The 20,780-nt window shown below is 75.0% G+C and overlaps 15 non-coding genes across 15 annotated transcripts; 6 read left to right on the forward strand and 9 right to left on the reverse strand.

Moving 5' to 3' along the window:
- Positions 1-101: 101 nt before the first annotated feature.
- On the reverse strand, positions 102-173 carry TRNAE-CUC (transfer RNA glutamic acid (anticodon CUC)). The gene has a single exon. It is a non-coding gene; the product is annotated as a tRNA-Glu (tRNA).
- Positions 174-499: 326 nt separating this feature from the next.
- Positions 500-572, reverse strand: TRNAG-UCC (transfer RNA glycine (anticodon UCC)). Its single transcript has one exon. It is a non-coding gene; the product is annotated as a tRNA-Gly (tRNA).
- A 767-nt stretch (positions 573-1,339) lies between these two features.
- TRNAD-GUC (transfer RNA aspartic acid (anticodon GUC)) lies at positions 1,340-1,411 on the reverse strand. Its single transcript has one exon. It is a non-coding gene; the product is annotated as a tRNA-Asp (tRNA).
- A 605-nt stretch (positions 1,412-2,016) lies between these two features.
- Positions 2,017-2,099, forward strand: TRNAL-CAG (transfer RNA leucine (anticodon CAG)). The gene has a single exon. It is a non-coding gene; the product is annotated as a tRNA-Leu (tRNA).
- Positions 2,100-3,598: 1,499 nt separating this feature from the next.
- Positions 3,599-3,669, forward strand: TRNAG-GCC (transfer RNA glycine (anticodon GCC)). Its single transcript has one exon. It is a non-coding gene; the product is annotated as a tRNA-Gly (tRNA).
- A 3,762-nt stretch (positions 3,670-7,431) lies between these two features.
- TRNAE-CUC (transfer RNA glutamic acid (anticodon CUC)) lies at positions 7,432-7,503 on the reverse strand. The gene has a single exon. It is a non-coding gene; the product is annotated as a tRNA-Glu (tRNA).
- A 324-nt stretch (positions 7,504-7,827) lies between these two features.
- On the reverse strand, positions 7,828-7,899 carry TRNAG-UCC (transfer RNA glycine (anticodon UCC)). Its single transcript has one exon. It is a non-coding gene; the product is annotated as a tRNA-Gly (tRNA).
- Positions 7,900-8,672: 773 nt separating this feature from the next.
- TRNAD-GUC (transfer RNA aspartic acid (anticodon GUC)) lies at positions 8,673-8,744 on the reverse strand. The gene has a single exon. It is a non-coding gene; the product is annotated as a tRNA-Asp (tRNA).
- Positions 8,745-9,349: 605 nt separating this feature from the next.
- Positions 9,350-9,432, forward strand: TRNAL-CAG (transfer RNA leucine (anticodon CAG)). Its single transcript has one exon. It is a non-coding gene; the product is annotated as a tRNA-Leu (tRNA).
- A 1,499-nt stretch (positions 9,433-10,931) lies between these two features.
- On the forward strand, positions 10,932-11,002 carry TRNAG-GCC (transfer RNA glycine (anticodon GCC)). Its single transcript has one exon. It is a non-coding gene; the product is annotated as a tRNA-Gly (tRNA).
- Positions 11,003-14,775: 3,773 nt separating this feature from the next.
- Positions 14,776-14,847, reverse strand: TRNAE-CUC (transfer RNA glutamic acid (anticodon CUC)). Its single transcript has one exon. It is a non-coding gene; the product is annotated as a tRNA-Glu (tRNA).
- A 321-nt stretch (positions 14,848-15,168) lies between these two features.
- Positions 15,169-15,240, reverse strand: TRNAG-UCC (transfer RNA glycine (anticodon UCC)). Its single transcript has one exon. It is a non-coding gene; the product is annotated as a tRNA-Gly (tRNA).
- Positions 15,241-16,018: 778 nt separating this feature from the next.
- Positions 16,019-16,090, reverse strand: TRNAD-GUC (transfer RNA aspartic acid (anticodon GUC)). Its single transcript has one exon. It is a non-coding gene; the product is annotated as a tRNA-Asp (tRNA).
- A 599-nt stretch (positions 16,091-16,689) lies between these two features.
- Positions 16,690-16,772, forward strand: TRNAL-CAG (transfer RNA leucine (anticodon CAG)). The gene has a single exon. It is a non-coding gene; the product is annotated as a tRNA-Leu (tRNA).
- A 1,497-nt stretch (positions 16,773-18,269) lies between these two features.
- Positions 18,270-18,340, forward strand: TRNAG-GCC (transfer RNA glycine (anticodon GCC)). The gene has a single exon. It is a non-coding gene; the product is annotated as a tRNA-Gly (tRNA).
- The last annotated feature ends 2,440 nt before the right edge of the window (positions 18,341-20,780 follow it).

A 20,780-nucleotide genomic window follows, 5' to 3' on the forward strand; every position in this document is an offset into this window, starting at 1 on the left:
GCACGCGCAGCCTCGGTCAGCTCGGGGCCAGGGAGACGCACGAGCGAGCTTGGGCTAAAAGGGGTGTGCGGCGGCGGTCTTGCGAGAGGAAGAAGAAAGGCTTCCCTGACCGGGAATCGAACCCGGGCCGCGGCGGTGAGAGCGCCGAATCCTAACCACTAGACCACCAGGGAGCGTCAGGCTGCGCGCCTGGCCCGTGCGCCCTGGACCCGGCGCCTCCCTCCCTACCGCCCACTCGCCTCTGCTTGGCCTCCAGGGCCCCCGCCGGGCCACGCGCAGCCGCCCGCCGGCCCCGCCGAGCCACCTGGCCGGACCGCCCGCCCGCCGCGCCGTCAAAACGCTGCGCGCCTCCTCCTCCTCCTCTCTCTCTCTCTCTCTCTCTCTCTCTCTCTCTCACACACACACACACACACACACACGCACTCAGCGTCGCGCCCGGCTCCCGCTCCCATCGGGCCTGAGCACCGGGGCCCTGGAGCCGCGCAAAACGTTGGCCAGCTGCGTTGGCCGGGAATCGAACCCGGGTCAACTGCTTTGGAAGGCAGCTATGCTCACCACTATACCACCAACGCTGCACAGCCCGGGCCGCCCCCGGACGCCGGCCCAGGCTCCGCACCAGCGCCTCCTCGCCCTCTCGCCACCGCCTCCGCCGCCTGCCGCAGCCCTGCCCCGACGTGCCGGCCGTCCGCAGCTCTGCGCCGTCGCGGGCGCCACCAGCGGCCGCCCGGCGCCCCACCCGCGCCACCCCCACGCAGCCCTGGCTGCTCCGCAGGCACGACCGCCCGCCGCCTCCGCCGCCCGCCTCTGGGGGGCGCTCTCGCCGCCCTGCGGCTCCCGGGCCCTCGGCTGCCCGCCGGGGAGCCCCGCCCCTTGCCCCCTGCCCCCGGCGCGCGCTTCCCTTCCCTTCCCTTCCCTCCCGCCACCCGCGCCCGCCCCCGCCCCCGCCCCGCCCCGCCCGCACAGTCGGCCCGGCCCCCACGGCCACCTCCACGGGCAGCCCGGCAGCCGGGCAGCTGTCCGTCGCGTGAGCGAGGAGCCCGTGGCGGCCAGCCTCCCGTCAGGAGGTCCCGGCTGGGCTGGGCCGAGCCCGCACGCGCCAGGGCGCCAGGGCGCCAGGGCCGACGAGGAAGGGCAGGGGGTGCGGGGGGTCGGGTCGACGGCGGGCAGGACGGGCCCCCGCGGTCGCCCCCGCGCCTCTGGCCGCACGGGGCCGGGCGGAGGCACGAGGGAGGAGAAGGAGGACAAGGAGGAGAAGGAGGAGAAGGGAGGGCCCTGGGGGCCGGCGTACGTTTGGGCAGCGCGGCGGCGGCGCCCGCGACCAAAAGAGGGCGTGTCTCGCCTCCCCGTCGGGGAATCGAACCCCGGTCTCCCGCGTGACAGGCGGGGATACTCACCACTATACTAACGAGGACGGCGGCGGCGGCCGCCCGGGCGCCCGACCCCTCTCCGCCCGCCCGCCGCCCGCCCGCCCGGCCTGCCTGCCCACGCCCACCCGGGCCCTCGACGTCCCGCGCGCCCGTCCTGCCAGGCGCCCGCCACGTGCCCCGGGCCACGGCCCACCCGGCCCGACCCCCCGGCCGCCGCGTCAGCGCGCACAGCAGTCCCCCGGCCCGACTCGGAGCGTCGCGCCCCCGGACCCGCCGCCGCCCCCGCCCCCGCCCAGCCGCGCGGGGATGGCGGCGGGAGAAGACGCCCGACACGGCAAGCAGGGCTGCGCGAGCGAGCCGGAGGCCCCGCGCCGGGGATGGGCCGCGGCGGGCGGCGGGGGCGGCGGGGGGCCGGACGCCGGCAGCAGGGTGCGCGCCCCGGGAAGGGGGAGGGGGCGGCGGCGAGGACCGCGGCGAGGGCGGCGGCGCCAGCAGAGTCAGTCGGCGGGCCGTTGGCCTCGTCGACCGGGACGCGAGTCCCGTCCGTCCGTCCGTCCGTCCGTCCGTCGCGCACCCACACGGCCGCCAGCCAGCTCCGGGGTCGGCGCCGGGTCCCAGCCAGGCGAGCGGCGGCGCGCCCAGGCCCGCCGTCAGGATGGCCGAGCGGTCTAAGGCGCTGCGTTCAGGTCGCAGTCTCCCCTGGAGGCGTGGGTTCGAATCCCACTCCTGACACGCCCACCTTTTGGCCCGCCCAACGCGGGCTCTCCGCACCCGGGCCTGGACGACGCCCTGTCTGTCCCGCCTTACACGCCGCTGCGGGCTGCGGGCTGCGGGCTGGCGGCGCCCTGGCACACGTGGCCCGGGACCCACGCAGCTGCAGCGCCTCGGCCCTCCCGGCCACAGGCTTGGCGCCCCCGCGCCCTCCCTCCCCCGCCACCTCCCGCGCCTCTCCCTCCTCCTCATCCCACGGCGGCCGCGGGCCTCGGCAACTCGGCAAGTCGGCGGCGCGGCTCTCCGGGGGCTCCGTTTGCCCTCTTCCTTCCCGCCGCCGCCCCCTGCAGGCCAGCCGCGGGCCGAAATGCCGGCAGCCCCGCGCGGGCCGGGCCACGCTCCCACTGAGGGGCGCGCCTCGCTCGCCTCCTCGCTCTCCCAGCCCCGCCCTACACCTCCCCCCGCCCGCCCGCCGGGAGCGCGGGGTCCCCACGGCCTGTCCTTTCCGCCGGCCCCCATTCATTCCGTGGTCTCCACCCCCTCCGTCCCCGGGGCGCCCACGAGGCGTGGCCACCCGGAGGCCTCACCACGGCCACACGCCCGCCAGGCGGGCAGCCGAGCCCTCCGCGCGCCAGCCAGAGACGGGACCCCCGCCCCGTTCGCTGGGCCTGGCCCGGGGGGGCGGGGTGGGGTCCACCCCGCCGTGGTGGCTCCGGGGAGCCCTGAGCGCAAGGCAGCCCTGCCTCCCCGGGCCCCCTCCGCGCCGGAAGCCGCTGCGGGGCCGGGGCTCCAGGACGCCAGCGCGCTCCCTCACCGCGCCGCCCGCCAGCCAGCCAGCCGGCGGCCGCTCCGCCCAAGCGCACCTGCCGGCCTCACCCCCACCGCAGCCCAGCCGGCCCCGACGGAGAGCTGCGGGCAGAGCTCACACGCCTTTCTTTGGCCTCTTGGCTTGGGCGCTACTCGGCGGCCCCCATCTCCGACGACGACACCGACGCCGACACGCACACACGCGCACCCACACCCCCCCCCCCCACCCCGCGGCACCCCGGGAGCGCACACAATCCGAGCTCCGGGCCCCAGCCGGCCCCCGCCGGCGCGCACTGCACGGGCCGGAGAGCCATCCGCCCATGGGCCTTCGGGGGGGCGCCGGGAGGGAAGGGAAGGTCCGCGCTGAGCTGCGCCGGCCACAGACGCCCCGCGCTGCCTGGGAATCGGGCGCGGGTCAGGCTTGGCCAGGCTGCTCCTCCCGGCAGGACAGTGTCTGGCGGCGGCCCCGCCCCAGGGAGAGGGCGCAGGGTGAGCCGAGTCCGCCTCGGGGCCTCGCTGGGACCGTGGGCGCCGCGCGCCGGCCCGAGCCCGAGCCCGAGCCCGAGCCCTCGGCGCATCTGCACGGGCGCGGAGCCTGTCTTGCAGACCGCGGGCCCGCCGCCCGCCCCCGCGCAGCGGGTGCTCACCACTGGCCGTGCCGGGACGACGACGAGCGCCGCTGGGGAAGCCGTCTGGTGGCCGCCGCCACCGGTGCATGGGTGGTTCAGTGGTAGAATTCTCGCCTGCCACGCGGGAGGCCCGGGTTCGATTCCCGGCCCATGCAGCGCGCCGCCCCCTTTTGGCCGCGCGCGCCCGGCTTCCTCGCGCACGCGCTCAAGCCACAGGGCCTGAGCCTGAACCAGCTGTGCTCACGCCGGGGGCCCTGCCCTCCTGCCCCGCCCCGCTTCCCCCTGCCGACTTGTCTGTTCTGGTCTCTCGCCCGTGGCCGCCAGCCCTGGCCGCCACGCTCCACCCGGCTGCCCGCCCCCTGCCGCCCGACGTGGCCCAGGTCCCTTGCCCGGCCCCACGTTGTCCTTGCCCTTTTTCTCTCCATGACCCTGACCCGGACGGCGCTTCGCTCACCCACGTCACTTCAAGCAATGCTTCCAAGCACCGCCCGCGCCCGCCCGGGCACAGCCCACCTGCATGCTTTTCACATTCCCTCCCTCAATGGCTCATTCTACCCACACTCCCCAAACCCTCCTCTCTTTGCACGTCGACCGACCACCAACCATCTTGCCACCCCTCCTCTGGAGGGGCCCTCAGCCACTCCTTGGAGCGCGCCAGGGAGCCCCGTTTCACGGCCCGACATCCTCCCGTTGGCAGCCCCGGGATGCTCTCTATGGCCACCTGGCCGCGGTCTCCTTCAAACACGGGCCACTCCCCACTGCTAAAGTCACCGCGAGCACCAGGTCCATGCAGCCTAGCCAGCACCGGCGCCAGCACACCCAGCCTCGAGGGACAGCGCCACCGCCACGGCTGTCACCAGCACGTCGGGTCCACGAACGGCGGCGCACCAGCATGGGCATCACGGCCAAGGGCACGGAGGTCACCTCCCCCCCTCGCCCGGCCTCCACGACCCCCGCAGCACTTGGTCCACCACCAACCCCCAGGACCACCATCCCCACACCAGCACCAGCACCAGCACCAGCACCAGGACTACCACCACCATGCCAGAAGCAGTTGTACCAGCAGCAGCAGCAGCAGCAGCAGCAGCAGCGGGACGTGCCCACCGCCAGCAGGCCAGCGTAGGCATGATCGCCAACAGACTGAAGTCCTCCGCGGTCACCGCCACCACCGAGGCCACCATCAGCACACCGGCACCGGTAGCATGGCCCACGGCCCTGAAGTCCTCCACCCTCCCTCACCACCACCCCACCAGCACCGAGTCGCCACCAAGCCCCAGGACCACCAGCACACCACCACCGCGATAGCAGCAGCAGCAGGACCGAGGCCAGCGCACGGGCAAGGGCATCGCCGGCGGCGGCACCGAAGGCCTTCCCGGACCCCCGACCCCCATCGCTCACCGAGTCCACCGTTACACCGGGGCCCCGGGGGACGCCGTCACCAACAGCGCCAAAGTTCGCCACCACCATCACCGGCGGCAGCGGAGGCAGCGGCGGCAGCAGCAGCAACACGAGTACCAGCGCCGCTGGCCCCTCCACCCCCACCAGCCCCTCTTGCCCGAACGACCCCACCCCTGTCACCCGCCTCCCCGTGCCCTCCTTTCCCAGTCCTCATTTGTCGATGATCGTGCGTTGCGTCTGTCCCTTTGGCCTCCCTGAATCTCAAGCCCAGGACGACACCTGACACCTGAGACGTGGCTGGTGGTCCCCATGACGATGACGGGGAATGGTCATCTCCGGGGCGGTGGAATTCCTCACCCCGTGGGAACAGCTCCGACACCCGGTCCCTCCCTCCCTCCCTCTCTCTCTCTCTTTGCCTCGCCCGGCCGCCGCGCAGCTGCCTGCTTGCCACCCCCGCCCCCTGCACCTCGCTCGCTCGCTCGCTCGCTCACCCGCTCTCGTCTGCCCGGCCACCCTGCAGCGCAGCCCAGCGCAGCCCAGCGCAGCCCAGCGCAGCCCAGCGGCCTCCCGGCACCTCTCCCGCCGCCGTCCACCGCCACCACGGGGTCTCCCAGCCCTCTGGCACCGGGACCCACTCCCCACCGCCACCCACCCCCACGTGCCACGTGCCGCTCCTTCCAGCCTCCAGGCTCAAACCCTCCATCTACCACCGACCCCTTGGACCCCACACCCACGTCCTACACTCAAGGCCGGCAGTCCCGGTCTCCCACAGGCTCCTCAGGCACACGCCCAGCGTGTCCCGTCCCCTACCTCACAGCTCGCCCGCCCGCACAGGTGCACAGGTGCAGGAGAGGCGCCGGGCAGGGTGCCCTGCCGCACCCGAGCCCCCGCAGACACCCTGCCTCAGTGGCCAGCCCCACTCTCGGCCAGTGCCCGCCGGCGCCACACGTCCCGGGCCCTCACTCCACGCACACACCCAGTACTCCTTCTCCCACTGCCCGGCTCGGTCCGCTCCTGGCCCTCCCCTCTTTCCGGGACGCTTTGCGCCTGTGCCCTGACCCCCGTGGGAGGCGACGCGCGGGGGAGAACACCCTCGTCCCGCGCTATCCCCCACCGTCGCGGACTCCCCGCACCCCCACCCCCACCCATACAGCCAGAGGGAGAGGCGAGGGCGCTGAGGGAACTGCCCGTGCTGACGGGAAGCACCCGGAGGCCCACGGGCGCTCCTCTCCACCGCCGCCCGACCGTGGCCCAATCCAGCCAGCGAGCCGCGGAAGGCTCACGCAGAGCGCGGGCCGGCCTCTGCGCCTCCGACGGAGACAGACGGTCTCTGGACACACAGCAAAGCCTTGGAGGGCCGGCGTGCAAGCGTTGGCAGGAAGGAGGCCGGGCGCTGCGGTTCACCTGCAGGAGCAGCGGCGCCAGGAGACCCGCACCCGGGCGGAGACAGGGCTGCAGGCTCTCCTGCCTAGGTGGGCGCTAAGGCGCCAAGGGGAACGCCTTCCGAGCGGCATCCAGCTGGGGCGCCGGCCACGTGGGGCTGGGGCCGGGGCCGGGCCGGGGGCGTGGGGTGGAGGAAGCTGTGTCGGGGAACACGCCTGCCCCTCTGCCCCAGGATTCGGGGTAGCGGTCGTGCAGTTGGACTGACCCGGGGCCTCCAAGGGCACCCCGTCTGTCCCCCGGGTGCCTCCGCCCCCTCCCACCTGCCCGGCCCGCGGGTTAGCCCCACTGGCCTCCTGCATCTATCTCCCTGCTCTCTGGCCTCCACTGCCTGGTGGTCCGGCCACCGGGACACGCCCACAACCGCTTTCCAACCACCGCCTGCCCGGGCGGGGGCGGCGGGGGCCGGCGCTCTGCTCCCATCCCCGCCCAAGCCCAAGACCACCACCCACGTGCGCCGCCATCGCTGGCGGTTGCCGGGCCGACGGCCGAGAGAAGGCACCGGGGGCTCCAGCAAGTGACCCCCGACTCAGAGAGAGACAGGTGGCTCACCCTCCCCACACCCGGCCCCCTCTGCCTCGGCCCGCCGCCCCCACATGCCCCCAGCGCGGCCGCCGCCAAGTAGCACCTCACCAAGGAGCCAGCGGGGGGCCGGGGGTGGGGGCGCTGCGAGCCGCCACGACCTTTCTCCCGGCGGCAGGGGTGCTGCGGGAGAGTCCAAGCACCCACGGAGGCCCGAGGCGCCCGGCCTGTCGGTGGCCTCGGCTGGGGTCGGACGGCGTCCCGGACTGTCGGGCCTGGGGCGGAGCGAGACGGGGAGCCAGGCGAGCGTCCGGGGGAGGCGGCCGCGAGACGCCGAGACCTCCAGTCGGCCCACCTGCCGGCCAGCCAGCCAGCGAGGCCAAAAGGCTTGGGCCGGCCCGACGGAGCCCGCCAGGCAAGCCAGCCTTGGGCTCGACGGGGCGGGTGGCCTCGTGCGCACGCGCAGCCTCGGTCAGCTCGGGGCCAGGGAGACGCACGAGCGAGCTTGGGCTAAAAGGGGTGTGCGGCGGCGGTCTTGCGAGAGGAAGAAGAAAGGCTTCCCTGACCGGGAATCGAACCCGGGCCGCGGCGGTGAGAGCGCCGAATCCTAACCACTAGACCACCAGGGAGCGTCAGGCTGCGCGCCTGGCCCGTGCGCCCTGGACCCGGCGCCTCCCTCCCTACCGCCCACTCGCCTCTGCTTGGCCTCCAGGGCCCCCGCCGGGCCACGCGCAGCCGCCCGCCGGCCCCGCCGAGCCACCTGGCCGGACCGCCCGCCCGCCGCGCCGTCAAAACGCTGCGCGCCTCCTCCTCCTCCTCCTCTCTCTCTCTCTCTCTCTCTCTCTCACACACACACACACACACACACACACGCACTCAGCGTCGCGCCCGGCTCCCGGCTCCCATCGGGCCTGAGCACCGGGGCCCTGGAGCCGCGCAAAACGTTGGCCAGCTGCGTTGGCCGGGAATCGAACCCGGGTCAACTGCTTGGAAGGCAGCTATGCTCACCACTATACCACCAACGCTGCACAGCCCGGGCCGCCCCCGGACGCCGGCCCAGGCTCCGCACCAGCGCCTCCTCGCCCTCTCGCCACCGCCTCCGCCGCCTGCCGCAGCCCTGCCCCGACGTGCCGGCCGGCCGCAGCTCTGCGCCGTCGCGGGCGCCACCAGCGGCCGCCCGGCGCCCCACCCGCGCCACCCCCACGCAGCCCTGGCTGCTCCGCAGGCACGACCGCCCGCCGCCTCCGCCGCCCGCCTCTGGGGGGCGCTCTCGCCGCCCTGCGGCTCCCGGGCCCTCGGCTGCCCGCCGGGGAGCCCCGCCCCTTGCCCCCTGCCCCCGGCGCGCGCTTCCCTTCCCTTCCCTTCCCTCCCGCCACCCGCGCCCCGCCCCGCCCCGCCCCGCCCCGCCCGCACAGTCGGCCCGGCCCCCACGGCCACCTCCACGGGCAGCCCGGCAGCCGGGCAGCTGTCCGTCGCGTGAGCGAGGAGCCCGTGGCGGCCAGCCTCCCGTCAGGAGGTCCCGGCTGGGCTGGGCCGAGCCCGCACGCGCCAGGGCGCCAGGGCGCCAGGGCCGACGAGGAAGGGCAGGGGGTGCGGGGGGTCGGGTCGACGGCGGGCAGGACGGGCCCCCGCGGTCGCCCCGCGCCTCTGGCCGCACGGGGCCGGGCGGAGGCACGAGGGAGGAGAAGGAGGACAAGGAGGAGAAGGAGGAGAAGGAGGAGAAGGAGGGCCCTGGGGGCCGGCGTACGTTTGGGCAGCGCGGCGGCGGCGCCCGCGACCAAAAGAGGGCGTGTCTCGCCTCCCCGTCGGGGAATCGAACCCCGGTCTCCCGCGTGACAGGCGGGGATACTCACCACTATACTAACGAGGACGGCGGCGGCGGCCGCCCGGGCGCCCGACCCCTCTCCGCCCGCCCGCCCGCCCGCCGGCCTGCCTGCCTGCCCACGCCCACCCGGGCCCTCGACGTCCCGCGCGCCCGTCCTGCCAGGCGCCCGCCACGTGCCCCGGGCCACGGCCCACCCGGCCCGACCCCCCGGCCGCCGCGTCAGCGCGCACAGCAGTCCCCCGGCCCGACTCGGAGCGTCGCGCCCCCGGACCCGCCGCCGCCCCCGCCCCCGCCCAGCCGCGCGGGGATGGCGGCGGGAGAAGACGCCCGACACGGCAAGCAGGGCTGCGCGAGCGAGCCGGAGGCCCCGCGCCGGGGATGGGCCGCGGCGGGCGGCGGGGGCGGCGGGGGGCCGGACGCCGGCAGCAGGGTGCGCGCCCCGGGAAGGGGGAGGGGGCGGCGGCGAGGACCGCGGCGAGGGCGGCGGCGCCAGCAGAGTCAGTCGGCGGGCCGTTGGCCTCGTCGACCGGGACGCGAGTCCCGTCCGTCCGTCCGTCCGTCCGTCCGTCGCGCACCCACACGGCCGCCAGCCAGCTCCGGGGTCGGCGCCGGGTCCCAGCCAGGCGAGCGGCGGCGCGCCCAGGCCCGCCGTCAGGATGGCCGAGCGGTCTAAGGCGCTGCGTTCAGGTCGCAGTCTCCCCTGGAGGCGTGGGTTCGAATCCCACTCCTGACACGCCCACCTTTTGGCCCGCCCAACGCGGGCTCTCCGCACCCGGGCCTGGACGACGCCCTGTCTGTCCCGCCTTACACGCCGCTGCGGGCTGCGGGCTGCGGGCTGGCGGCGCCCTGGCACACGTGGCCCGGGACCCACGCAGCTGCAGCGCCTCGGCCCTCCCGGCCACAGGCTTGGCGCCCCCGCGCCCTCCCTCCCCCGCCACCTCCCGCGCCTCTCCCTCCTCCTCATCCCACGGCGGCCGCGGGCCTCGGCAACTCGGCAAGTCGGCGGCACGGCTCTCCGGGGGCTCCGTTTGCCCTCTTCCTTCCCGCCGCCGCCCCCTGCAGGCCAGCCGCGGGCCGAAATGCCGGCAGCCCCGCGCGGGCCGGGCCACGCTCCCACTGAGGGGCGCGCCTCGCTCGCCTCCTCGCTCTCCCAGCCCCGCCCTACACCTCCCCCCACCCGCCCGCCGGGAGCGCGGGGTCCCCACGGCCTGTCCTTTCCGCCGGCCCCCATTCATTCCGTGGTCTCCACCCCCTCCGTCCCCGGGGCGCCCACGAGGCGTGGCCACCCGGAGGCCTCACCACGGCCACACGCCCGCCAGGCGGGCAGCCGAGCCCTCCGCGCGCCAGCCAGAGACGGGACCCCCGCCCCGTTCGCTGGGCCTGGCCCGGGGGGGCGGGGTGGGGTCCACCCCGCCGTGGTGGCTCCGGGGAGCCCTGAGCGCAAGGCAGCCCTGCCTCCCCGGGCCCCCTCCGCGCCGGAAGCCGCTGCGGGGCCGGGGCTCCAGGACGCCAGCGCGCTCCCTCACCGCGCCGCCCGCCAGCCAGCCAGCCGGCGGCCGCTCCGCCCAAGCGCACCTGCCGGCCTCACCCCCACCGCAGCCCAGCCGGCCCCGACGGAGAGCTGCGGGCAGAGCTCACACGCCTTTCTTTGGCCTCTTGGCTTGGGCGCTACTCGGCGGCCCCCATCTCCGACGACGACACCGACGCCGACACGCACACACGCGCACCCACACCCCCCCCCCCCACCCCGCGGCACCCCGGGAGCGCACACAATCCGAGCTCCGGGCCCCAGCCGGCCCCCGCCGGCGCGCACTGCACGGGCCGGAGAGCCATCCGCCCATGGGCCTTCGGGGGGGCGCCGGGAGGGAAGGGAAGGTCCGCGCTGAGCTGCGCCGGCCACAGACGCCCCGCGCTGCCTGGGAATCGGGCGCGGGTCAGGCTTGGCCAGGCTGCTCCTCCCGGCAGGACAGTGTCTGGCGGCGGCCCCGCCCCAGGGAGAGGGCGCAGGGTGAGCCGAGTCCGCCTCGGGGCCTCGCTGGGACCGTGGGCGCCGCGCGCCGGCCCGAGCCCGAGCCCGAGCCCGAGCCCTCGGCGCATCTGCACGGGCGCGGAGCCTGTCTTGCAGACCGCGGGCCCGCCGCCCGCCCCCGCGCAGCGGGTGCTCACCACTGGCCGTGCCGGGACGACGACGAGCGCCGCTGGGGAAGCCGTCTGGTGGCCGCCGCCACCGGTGCATGGGTGGTTCAGTGGTAGAATTCTCGCCTGCCACGCGGGAGGCCCGGGTTCGATTCCCGGCCCATGCAGCGCGCCGCCCCCTTTTGGCCGCGCGCGCCCGGCTTCCTCGCGCACGCGCTCAAGCCACAGGGCCTGAGCCTGAACCAGCTGTGCTCACGCCGGGGGCCCTGCCCTCCTGCCCCGCCCCGCTTCCCCCTGCCGACTTGTCTGTTCTGGTCTCTCGCCCGTGGCCGCCAGCCCTGGCCGCCACGCTCCACCCGGCTGCCCGCCCCCTGCCGCCCGACGTGGCCCAGGTCCCTTGCCCGGCCCCACGTTGTCCTTGCCCTTTTTCTCTCCATGACCCTGACCCGGACGGCGCTTCGCTCACCCACGTCACTTCAAGCAATGCTTCCAAGCACCGCCCGCGCCCGCCCGGGCACAGCCCACCTGCATGCTTTTCACATTCCCTCCCTCAATGGCTCATTCTACCCACACTCCCCAAACCCTCCTCTCTTTGCACGTCGACCGACCACCAACCATCTTGCCACCCCTCCTCTGGAGGGGCCCTCAGCCACTCCTTGGAGCGCGCCAGGGAGCCCCGTTTCACGGCCCGACATCCTCCCGTTGGCAGCCCCGGGATGCTCTCTATGGCCACCTGGCCGCGGTCTCCTTCAAACACGGGCCACTCCCCACTGCTAAAGTCACCGCGAGCACCAGGTCCATGCAGCCTAGCCAGCACCGGCGCCAGCACACCCAGCCTCGAGGGACAGCGCCACCGCCACGGCTGTCACCAGCACGTCGGGTCCACGAACGGCGGCGCACCAGCATGGGCATCACGGCCAAGGGCACGGAGGTCACCTCCCCCCCTCGCCCGGCCTCCACGACCCCCGCAGCACTTGGTCCACCACCAACCCCCAGGACCACCATTCCCACACCAGCACCAGCACCAGCACCAGCACCAGGACTACCACCACCATGCCAGAAGCAGTTGTACCAGCAGCAGCAGCAGCAGCAGCAGCAGCAGCAGCGGGACGTGCCCACCGCCAGCAGGCCAGCGTAGGCATGATCGCCAACAGACTGAAGTCCTCCGCGGTCACCGCCACCACCGAGGCCACCATCAGCACACCGGCACGGGTAGCATGGCCCACGGCCCTGAAGTCCTCCACCCTCCCTCACCACCACCCCACCAGCACCGAGTCGCCACCAAGCCCCAGGACCACCAGCACACCACCACCGCGATAGCAGCAGCAGCAGGACCGAGGCCAGCGCACGGGCAAGGGCATCGCCGGCGGCGGCACCGAAGGCCTTCCCGGACCCCCGACCCCCATCGCTCACCGAGTCCACCGTTACACCGGGGCCCCGGGGGACGCCGTCACCAACAGCGCCAAAGTTCGCCACCACCATCACCGGCGGCGGCGGAGGCAGCGGCGGCAGCAGCAGCAACACGAGTACCAGCGCCGCTGGCCCCTCCACCCCCACCAGCCCCTCTTGCCCGAACGACCCCACCCCTGTCACCCGCCTCCCCGTGCCCTCCTTTCCCAGTCCTCATTTGTCGATGATCGTGCGTTGCGTCTGTCCCTTTGGCCTCCCTGAATCTCAAGCCCAGGACGACACCTGACACCTGAGACGTGGCTGGTGGTCCCCATGACGATGACGGGGAATGGTCATCTCCGGGGCGGTGGAATTCCTCACCCCGTGGGAACAGCTCCGACACCCGGTCCCTCCCTCCCTCCCTCTCTCTCTCTCTTTGCCTCGCCCGGCCGCCGCGCAGCTGCCTGCTTGCCACCCCCGCCCCCTGCACCTCGCTCGCTCGCTCGCTCGCTCGCTCGCTCACCCGCTCTCGTCTGCCCGGCCACCCTGCAGCGCAGCCCAGCGCAGCCCAGCGCAGCCCAGCGCAGCCCAGCGGCCTCCCGGCACCTCTCCCGCCGCCGTCCACCGCCACCACGGGGTCTCCCAGCCCTCTGGCACCGGGACTCACTCCCCACCGCCACCCACCCCCACGTGCCACGTGCCGCTCCTTCCAGCCTCCAGGCTCAAACCCTCCATCTACCACCGACCCCTTGGACCCCACACCCACGTCCTACACTCAAGGCCGGCAGTCCCGGTCTCCCACAGGCTCCTCAGGCACACGCCCAGCGTGTCCCGTCCCCTACCTCACAGCTCGCCCGCCCGCACAGGTGCACAGGTGCAGGAGAGGCGCCGGGCAGGGTGCCCTGCCGCACCCGAGCCCCCGCAGACACCCTGCCTCAGTGGCCAGCCCCACTCTCGGCCAGTGCCCGCCGGCGCCACACGTCCCGGGCCCTCACTCCACGCACACACCCGGTACTCCTTCTCCCACTGCCCGGCTCGGTCCGCTCCTGGCCCTCCCCTCTTTCCGGGACGCTTTGCGCCTGTGCCCTGACCCCCGTGGGAGGCGACGCGCGGGGGAGAACACCCTCGTCCCGCGCTATCCCCCACCGTCGCGGACTCCCCGCACCCCCACCCCCACCCATACAGCCAGAGGGAGAGGCGAGGGCGCTGAGGGAACTGCCCGTGCTGACGGGAAGCACCCGGAGGCCCACGGGCGCTCCTCTCCACCGCCGCCCGACCGTGGCCCAATCCAGCCAGCGAGCCGCGGAAGGCTCACGCAGAGCGCGGGCCGGCCTCTGCGCCTCCGACGGAGACAGACGGTCTCTGGACACACAGCAAAGCCTTGGAGGGCCGGCGTGCAAGCGTTGGCAGGAAGGAGGCCGGGCGCTGCGGTTCACCTGCAGGAGCAGCGGCGCCAGGAGACCCGCACCCGGGCGGAGACAGGGCTGCAGGCTCTCCTGCCTAGGTGGGCGCTAAGGCGCCAAGGGGAACGCCTTCCGAGCGGCATCCAGCTGGGGCGCCGGCCACGTGGGGCTGGGGCCGGGGCCGGGCCGGGGGCGTGGGGTGGAGGAAGCTGTGTCGGGGAACACGCCTGCCCCTCTGCCCCAGGATTCGGGGTAGCGGTCGTGCAGTTGGACTGACCCGGGGCCTCCAAGGGCACCCCGTCTGTCCCCCGGGTGCCTCCGCCCCCTCCCACCTGCCCGGCCCGCGGGTTAGCCCCACTGGCCTCCTGCATCTATCTCCCTGCTCTCTGGCCTCCACTGCCTGGTGGTCCGGCCACCGGGACACGCCCACAACCGCTTTCCAACCACCGCCTGCCCGGGCGGGGGCGGCGGGGGCCGGCGCTCTGCTCCCATCCCCGCCCAAGCCCAAGACCACCACCCACGTGCGCCGCCATCGCTGGCGGTTGCCGGGCCGACGGCCGAGAGAAGGCACCGGGGGCTCCAGCAAGTGACCCCCGACTCAGAGAGAGACAGGTGGCTCACCCTCCCCACACCCGGCCCCCTCTGCCTCGGCCCGCCGCCCCCACATGCCCCCAGCGCGGCCGCCGCCAAGTAGCACCTCACCAAGGAGCCAGCGGGGGGCCGGGGGTGGGGGCGCTGCGAGCCGCCACGACCTTTCTCCCGGCGGCAGGGGTGCTGCGGGAGAGTCCAAGCACCCACGGAGGCCCGAGGCGCCCGGCCTGTCGGTGGCCTCGGCTGGGGTCGGACGGCGTCCCGGACTGTCGGGCCTGGGGCGGAGCGAGACGGGGAGCCAGGCGAGCGTCCGGGGGAGGCGGCCGCGAGACGCCGAGACCTCCAGTCGGCCCACCTGCCGGCCAGCCAGCCAGCGAGGCCAAAAGGCTTGGGCCGGCCCGACGGAGCCCGCCAGGCAAGCCAGCCTTGGGCTCGACGGGGCGGGTGGCCTCGTGCGCACGCGCAGCCTCGGTCAGCTCGGGGCCAGGGAGACGCACGAGCGAGCTTGGGCTAAAAGGGGTGTGCGGCGGCGGTCTTGCGAGAGGAAGAAGAAAGGCTTCCCTGACCGGGAATCGAACCCGGGCCGCGGCGGTGAGAGCGCCGAATCCTAACCACTAGACCACCAGGGAGCGTCAGGCTGCGCGCCTGGCCCGTGCGCCCTGGACCCGGCGCCTCCCTCCCTACCGCCCACTCGCCTCTGCTTGGCCTCCAGGGCCCCCGCCGGGCCACGCGCAGCCGCCCGCCGGCCCCGCCGAGCCACCTGGCCGGACCGCCCGCCCGCCGCGCCGTCAAAACGCTGCGCGCCTCCTCCTCCTCCTCTCTCTCTCTCTCTCTCTCTCTCTCACACACACACACACACACACACACACGCACTCAGCGTCGCGCCCGGCTCCCGGCTCCCATCGGGCCTGAGCACCGGGGCCCTGGAGCCGCGCAAAACGTTGGCCAGCTGCGTTGGCCGGGAATCGAACCCGGGTCAACTGCTTGGAAGGCAGCTATGCTCACCACTATACCACCAACGCTGCACAGCCCGGGCCGCCCCCGGACGCCGGCCCAGGCTCCGCACCAGCGCCTCCTCGCCCTCTCGCCACCGCCTCCGCCGCCTGCCGCAGCCCTGCCCCGACGTGCCGGCCGTCCGCAGCTCTGCGCCGTCGCGGGCGCCACCAGCGGCCGCCCGGCGCCCCACCCGCGCCACCCCCACGCAGCCCTGGCTGCTCCGCAGGCACGACCGCCCGCCGCCTCCGCCGCCCGCCTCTGGGGGGCGCTCTCGCCGCCCTGCGGCTCCCGGGCCCTCGGCTGCCCGCCGGGGAGCCCCGCCCCTTGCCCCCTGCCCCCGGCGCGCGCTTCCCTTCCCTTCCCTTCCCTCCCGCCACCCGCGCCCCGCCCCGCCCCGCCCCGCCCCGCCCCGCCCGCACAGTCGGCCCGGCCCCCACGGCCACCTCCACGGGCAGCCCGGCAGCCGGGCAGCTGTCCGTCGCGTGAGCGAGGAGCCCGTGGCGGCCAGCCTCCCGTCAGGAGGTCCCGGCTGGGCTGGGCCGAGCCCGCACGCGCCAGGGCGCCAGGGCGCCAGGGCCGACGAGGAAGGGCAGGGGGTGCGGGGGGTCGGGTCGACGGCGGGCAGGACGGGCCCCCGCGGTCGCCCCGCGCCTCTGGCCGCACGGGGCCGGGCGGAGGCACGAGGGAGGAGAAGGAGGACAAGGAGGAGAAGGAGGAGAAGGAGGAGAAGGAGGGCCCTGGGGGCCGGCGTACGTTTGGGCAGCGCGGCGGCGGCGCCCGCGACCAAAAGAGGGCGTGTCTCGCCTCCCCGTCGGGGAATCGAACCCCGGTCTCCCGCGTGACAGGCGGGGATACTCACCACTATACTAACGAGGACGGCGGCGGCGGCCGCCCGGGCGCCCGACCCCTCTCCGCCCGCCCGCCCGCCCGCCGGCCTGCCTGCCTGCCCACGCCCACCCGGGCCCTCGACGTCCCGCGCGCCCGTCCTGCCAGGCGCCCGCCACGTGCCCCGGGCCACGGCCCACCCGGCCCGACCCCCCGGCCGCCGCGTCAGCGCGCACAGCAGTCCCCCGGCCCGACTCGGAGCGTCGCGCCCCCGGACCCGCCGCCGCCCCCGCCCAGCCGCGCGGGGATGGCGGCGGGAGAAGACGCCCGACACGGCAAGCAGGGCTGCGCGAGCGAGCCGGAGGCCCCGCGCCGGGGATGGGCCGCGGCGGGCGGCGGGGGCGGCGGGGGGCCGGACGCCGGCAGCAGGGTGCGCGCCCCGGGAAGGGGGAGGGGGCGGCGGCGAGGACCGCGGCGAGGGCGGCGGCGCCAGCAGAGTCAGTCGGCGGGCCGTTGGCCTCGTCGACCGGGACGCGAGTCCCGTCCGTCCGTCCGTCCGTCCGTCCGTCGCGCACCCACACGGCCGCCAGCCAGCTCCGGGGTCGGCGCCGGGTCCCAGCCAGGCGAGCGGCGGCGCGCCCAGGCCCGCCGTCAGGATGGCCGAGCGGTCTAAGGCGCTGCGTTCAGGTCGCAGTCTCCCCTGGAGGCGTGGGTTCGAATCCCACTCCTGACACGCCCACCTTTTGGCCCGCCCAACGCGGGCTCTCCGCACCCGGGCCTGGACGACGCCCTGTCTGTCCCGCCTTACACGCCGCTGCGGGCTGCGGGCTGGCGGCGCCCTGGCACACGTGGCCCGGGACCCACGCAGCTGCAGCGCCTCGGCCCTCCCGGCCACAGGCTTGGCGCCCCCGCGCCCTCCCTCCCCCGCCACCTCCCGCGCCTCTCCCTCCTCCTCATCCCACGGCGGCCGCGGGCCTCGGCAACTCGGCAAGTCGGCGGCGCGGCTCTCCGGGGGCTCCGTTTGCCCTCTTCCTTCCCGCCGCCGCCCCCTGCAGGCCAGCCGCGGGCCGAAATGCCGGCAGCCCCGCGCGGGCCGGGCCACGCTCCCACTGAGGGGCGCGCCTCGCTCGCCTCCTCGCTCTCCCAGCCCCGCCCTACACCTCCCCCCGCCCGCCCGCCGGGAGCGCGGGGTCCCCACGGCCTGTCCTTTCCGCCGGCCCCCATTCATTCCGTGGTCTCCACCCCCTCCGTCCCCGGGGCGCCCACGAGGCGTGGCCACCCGGAGGCCTCACCACGGCCACACGCCCGCCAGGCGGGCAGCCGAGCCCTCCGCGCGCCAGCCAGAGACGGGACCCCCGCCCCGTTCGCTGGGCCTGGCCCGGGGGGGCGGGGTGGGGTCCACCCCGCCGTGGTGGCTCCGGGGAGCCCTGAGCGCAAGGCAGCCCTGCCTCCCCGGGCCCCCTCCGCGCCGGAAGCCGCTGCGGGGCCGGGGCTCCAGGACGCCAGCGCGCTCCCTCACCGCGCCGCCCGCCAGCCAGCCAGCCGGCGGCCGCTCCGCCCAAGCGCACCTGCCGGCCTCACCCCCACCGCAGCCCAGCCGGCCCCGACGGAGAGCTGCGGGCAGAGCTCACACGCCTTTCTTTGGCCTCTTGGCTTGGGCGCTACTCGGCGGCCCCCATCTCCGACGACGACACCGACGCCGACACGCACACACGCGCACCCACACCCCCCCCCCCACCCCGCGGCACCCCGGGAGCGCACACAATCCGAGCTCCGGGCCCCAGCCGGCCCCCGCCGGCGCGCACTGCACGGGCCGGAGAGCCATCCGCCCATGGGCCTTCGGGGGGGCGCCGGGAGGGAAGGGAAGGTCCGCGCTGAGCTGCGCCGGCCACAGACGCCCCGCGCTGCCTGGGAATCGGGCGCGGGTCAGGCTTGGCCAGGCTGCTCCTCCCGGCAGGACAGTGTCTGGCGGCGGCCCCGCCCCAGGGAGAGGGCGCAGGGTGAGCCGAGTCCGCCTCGGGGCCTCGCTGGGACCGTGGGCGCCGCGCGCCGGCCCGAGCCCGAGCCCGAGCCCGAGCCCGAGCCCTCGGCGCATCTGCACGGGCGCGGAGCCTGTCTTGCAGACCGCGGGCCCGCCGCCCGCCCCCGCGCAGCGGGTGCTCACCACTGGCCGTGCCGGGACGACGACGAGCGCCGCTGGGGAAGCCGTCTGGTGGCCGCCGCCACCGGTGCATGGGTGGTTCAGTGGTAGAATTCTCGCCTGCCACGCGGGAGGCCCGGGTTCGATTCCCGGCCCATGCAGCGCGCCGCCCCCTTTTGGCCGCGCGCGCCCGGCTTCCTCGCGCACGCGCTCAAGCCACAGGGCCTGAGCCTGAACCAGCTGTGCTCACGCCGGGGGCCCTGCCCTCCTGCCCCGCCCCGCTTCCCCCTGCCGACTTGTCTGTTCTGGTCTCTCGCCCGTGGCCGCCAGCCCTGGCCGCCACGCTCCACCCGGCTGCCCGCCCCCTGCCGCCCGACGTGGCCCAGGTCCCTTGCCCGGCCCCACGTTGTCCTTGCCCTTTTTCTCTCCATGACCCTGACCCGGACGGCGCTTCGCTCACCCACGTCACTTCAAGCAATGCTTCCAAGCACCGCCCGCGCCCGCCCGGGCACAGCCCACCTGCATGCTTTTCACATTCCCTCCCTCAATGGCTCATTCTACCCACACTCCCCAAACCCTCCTCTCTTTGCACGTCGACCGACCACCAACCATCTTGCCACCCCTCCTCTGGAGGGGCCCTCAGCCACTCCTTGGAGCGCGCCAGGGAGCCCCGTTTCACGGCCCGACATCCTCCCGTTGGCAGCCCCGGGATGCTCTCTATGGCCACCTGGCCGCGGTCTCCTTCAAACACGGGCCACTCCCCACTGCTAAAGTCACCGCGAGCACCAGGTCCATGCAGCCTAGCCAGCACCGGCGCCAGCACACCCAGCCTCGAGGGACAGCGCCACCGCCACGGCTGTCACCAGCACGTCGGGTCCACGAACGGCGGCGCACCAGCATGGGCATCACGGCCAAGGGCACGGAGGTCACCTCCCCCCCTCGCCCGGCCTCCACGACCCCCGCAGCACTTGGTCCACCACCAACCCCCAGGACCACCATCCCCACACCAGCACCAGCACCAGCACCAGCACCAGGACTACCACCACCATGCCAGAAGCAGTTGTACCAGCAGCAGCAGCAGCAGCAGCAGCAGCAGCGGGACGTGCCCACCGCCAGCAGGCCAGCGTAGGCATGATCGCCAACAGACTGAAGTCCTCCGCGGTCACCGCCACCACCGAGGCCACCATCAGCACACCGGCACGGGTAGCATGGCCCACGGCCCTGAAGTCCTCCACCCTCCCTCACCACCACCCCACCAGCACCGAGTCGCCACCAAGCCCCAGGACCACCAGCACACCACCACCGCGAAAGCAGCAGCAGCAGGACCGAGGCCAGCGCACGGGCAAGGGCATCGCCGGCGGCGGCACCGAAGGCCTTCCCGGACCCCCGACCCCCATCGCTCACCGAGTCCACCGTTACACCGGGGCCCCGGGGGACGCCGTCACCAACAGCGCCAAAGTTCGCCACCACCATCACCGGCGGCGGCGGAGGCAGCGGCGGCAGCAGCAGCAACACGAGTACCAGCGCCGCTGGCCCCTCCACCCCCACCAGCCCCTCTTGCCCGAACGACCCCACCCCTGTCACCCGCCTCCCCGTGCCCTCCTTTCCCAGTCCTCATTTGTCGATGATCGTGCGTTGCGTCTGTCCCTTTGGCCTCCCTGAATCTCAAGCCCAGGACGACACCTGACACCTGAGACGTGGCTGGTGGTCCCCATGACGATGACGGGGAATGGTCATCTCCGGGGCGGTGGAATTCCTCACCCCGTGGAAACAGCTCCGACACCCGGTCCCTCCCTCCCTCCCTCTCTCTCTCTCTTTGCCTCGCCCGGCCGCCGCGCAGCTGCCTGCTTGCCACCCCCGCCCCCTGCACCTCGCTCGCTCGCTCGCTCGCTCGCTCACCCGCTCTCGTCTGCCCGGCCACCCTGCAGCGCAGCCCAGCGCAGCCCAGCGCAGCCCAGCGCAGCCCAGCGGCCTCCCGGCACCTCTCCCGCCGCCGTCCACCGCCACCACGGGGTCTCCCAGCCCTCTGGCACCGGGACCCACTCCCCACCGCCACCCACCCCCACGTGCCACGTGCCGCTCCTTCCAGCCTCCAGGCTCAAACCCTCCATCTACCACCGACCCCTTGGACCCCACACCCACGTCCTACACTCAAGGCCGGCAGTCCCGGTCTCCCACAGGCTCCTCAGGCACACGCCCAGCGTGTCCCGTCCCCTACCTCACAGCTCGCCCGCCCGCACAGGTGCACAGGTGCAGGAGAGGCGCCGGGCAGGGTGCCCTGCCGCACCCGAGCCCCCGCAGACACCCTGCCTCAGTGGCCAGCCCCACTCTCGGCCAGTGCCCGCCGGCGCCACACGTCCCGGGCCCTCACTCCACGCACACACCCGGTACTCCTTCTCCCACTGCCCGGCTCGGTCCGCTCCTGGCCCTCCCCTCTTTCCGGGACGCTTTGCGCCTGTGCCCTGACCCCCGTGGGAGGCGACGCGCGGGGGAGAACACCCTCGTCCCGCGCTATCCCCCACCGTCGCGGACTCCCCGCACCCCCACCCCCACCCATACAGCCAGAGGGAGAGGCGAGGGCGCTGAGGGAACTGCCCGTGC

The sequence above is a fragment of the Canis lupus genome, chromosome 38 (genome assembly GCF_048164855.1).
Source record: "Canis lupus baileyi chromosome 38, mCanLup2.hap1, whole genome shotgun sequence".
Lineage (NCBI taxonomy): Eukaryota > Metazoa > Chordata > Mammalia > Carnivora > Canidae > Canis > Canis lupus.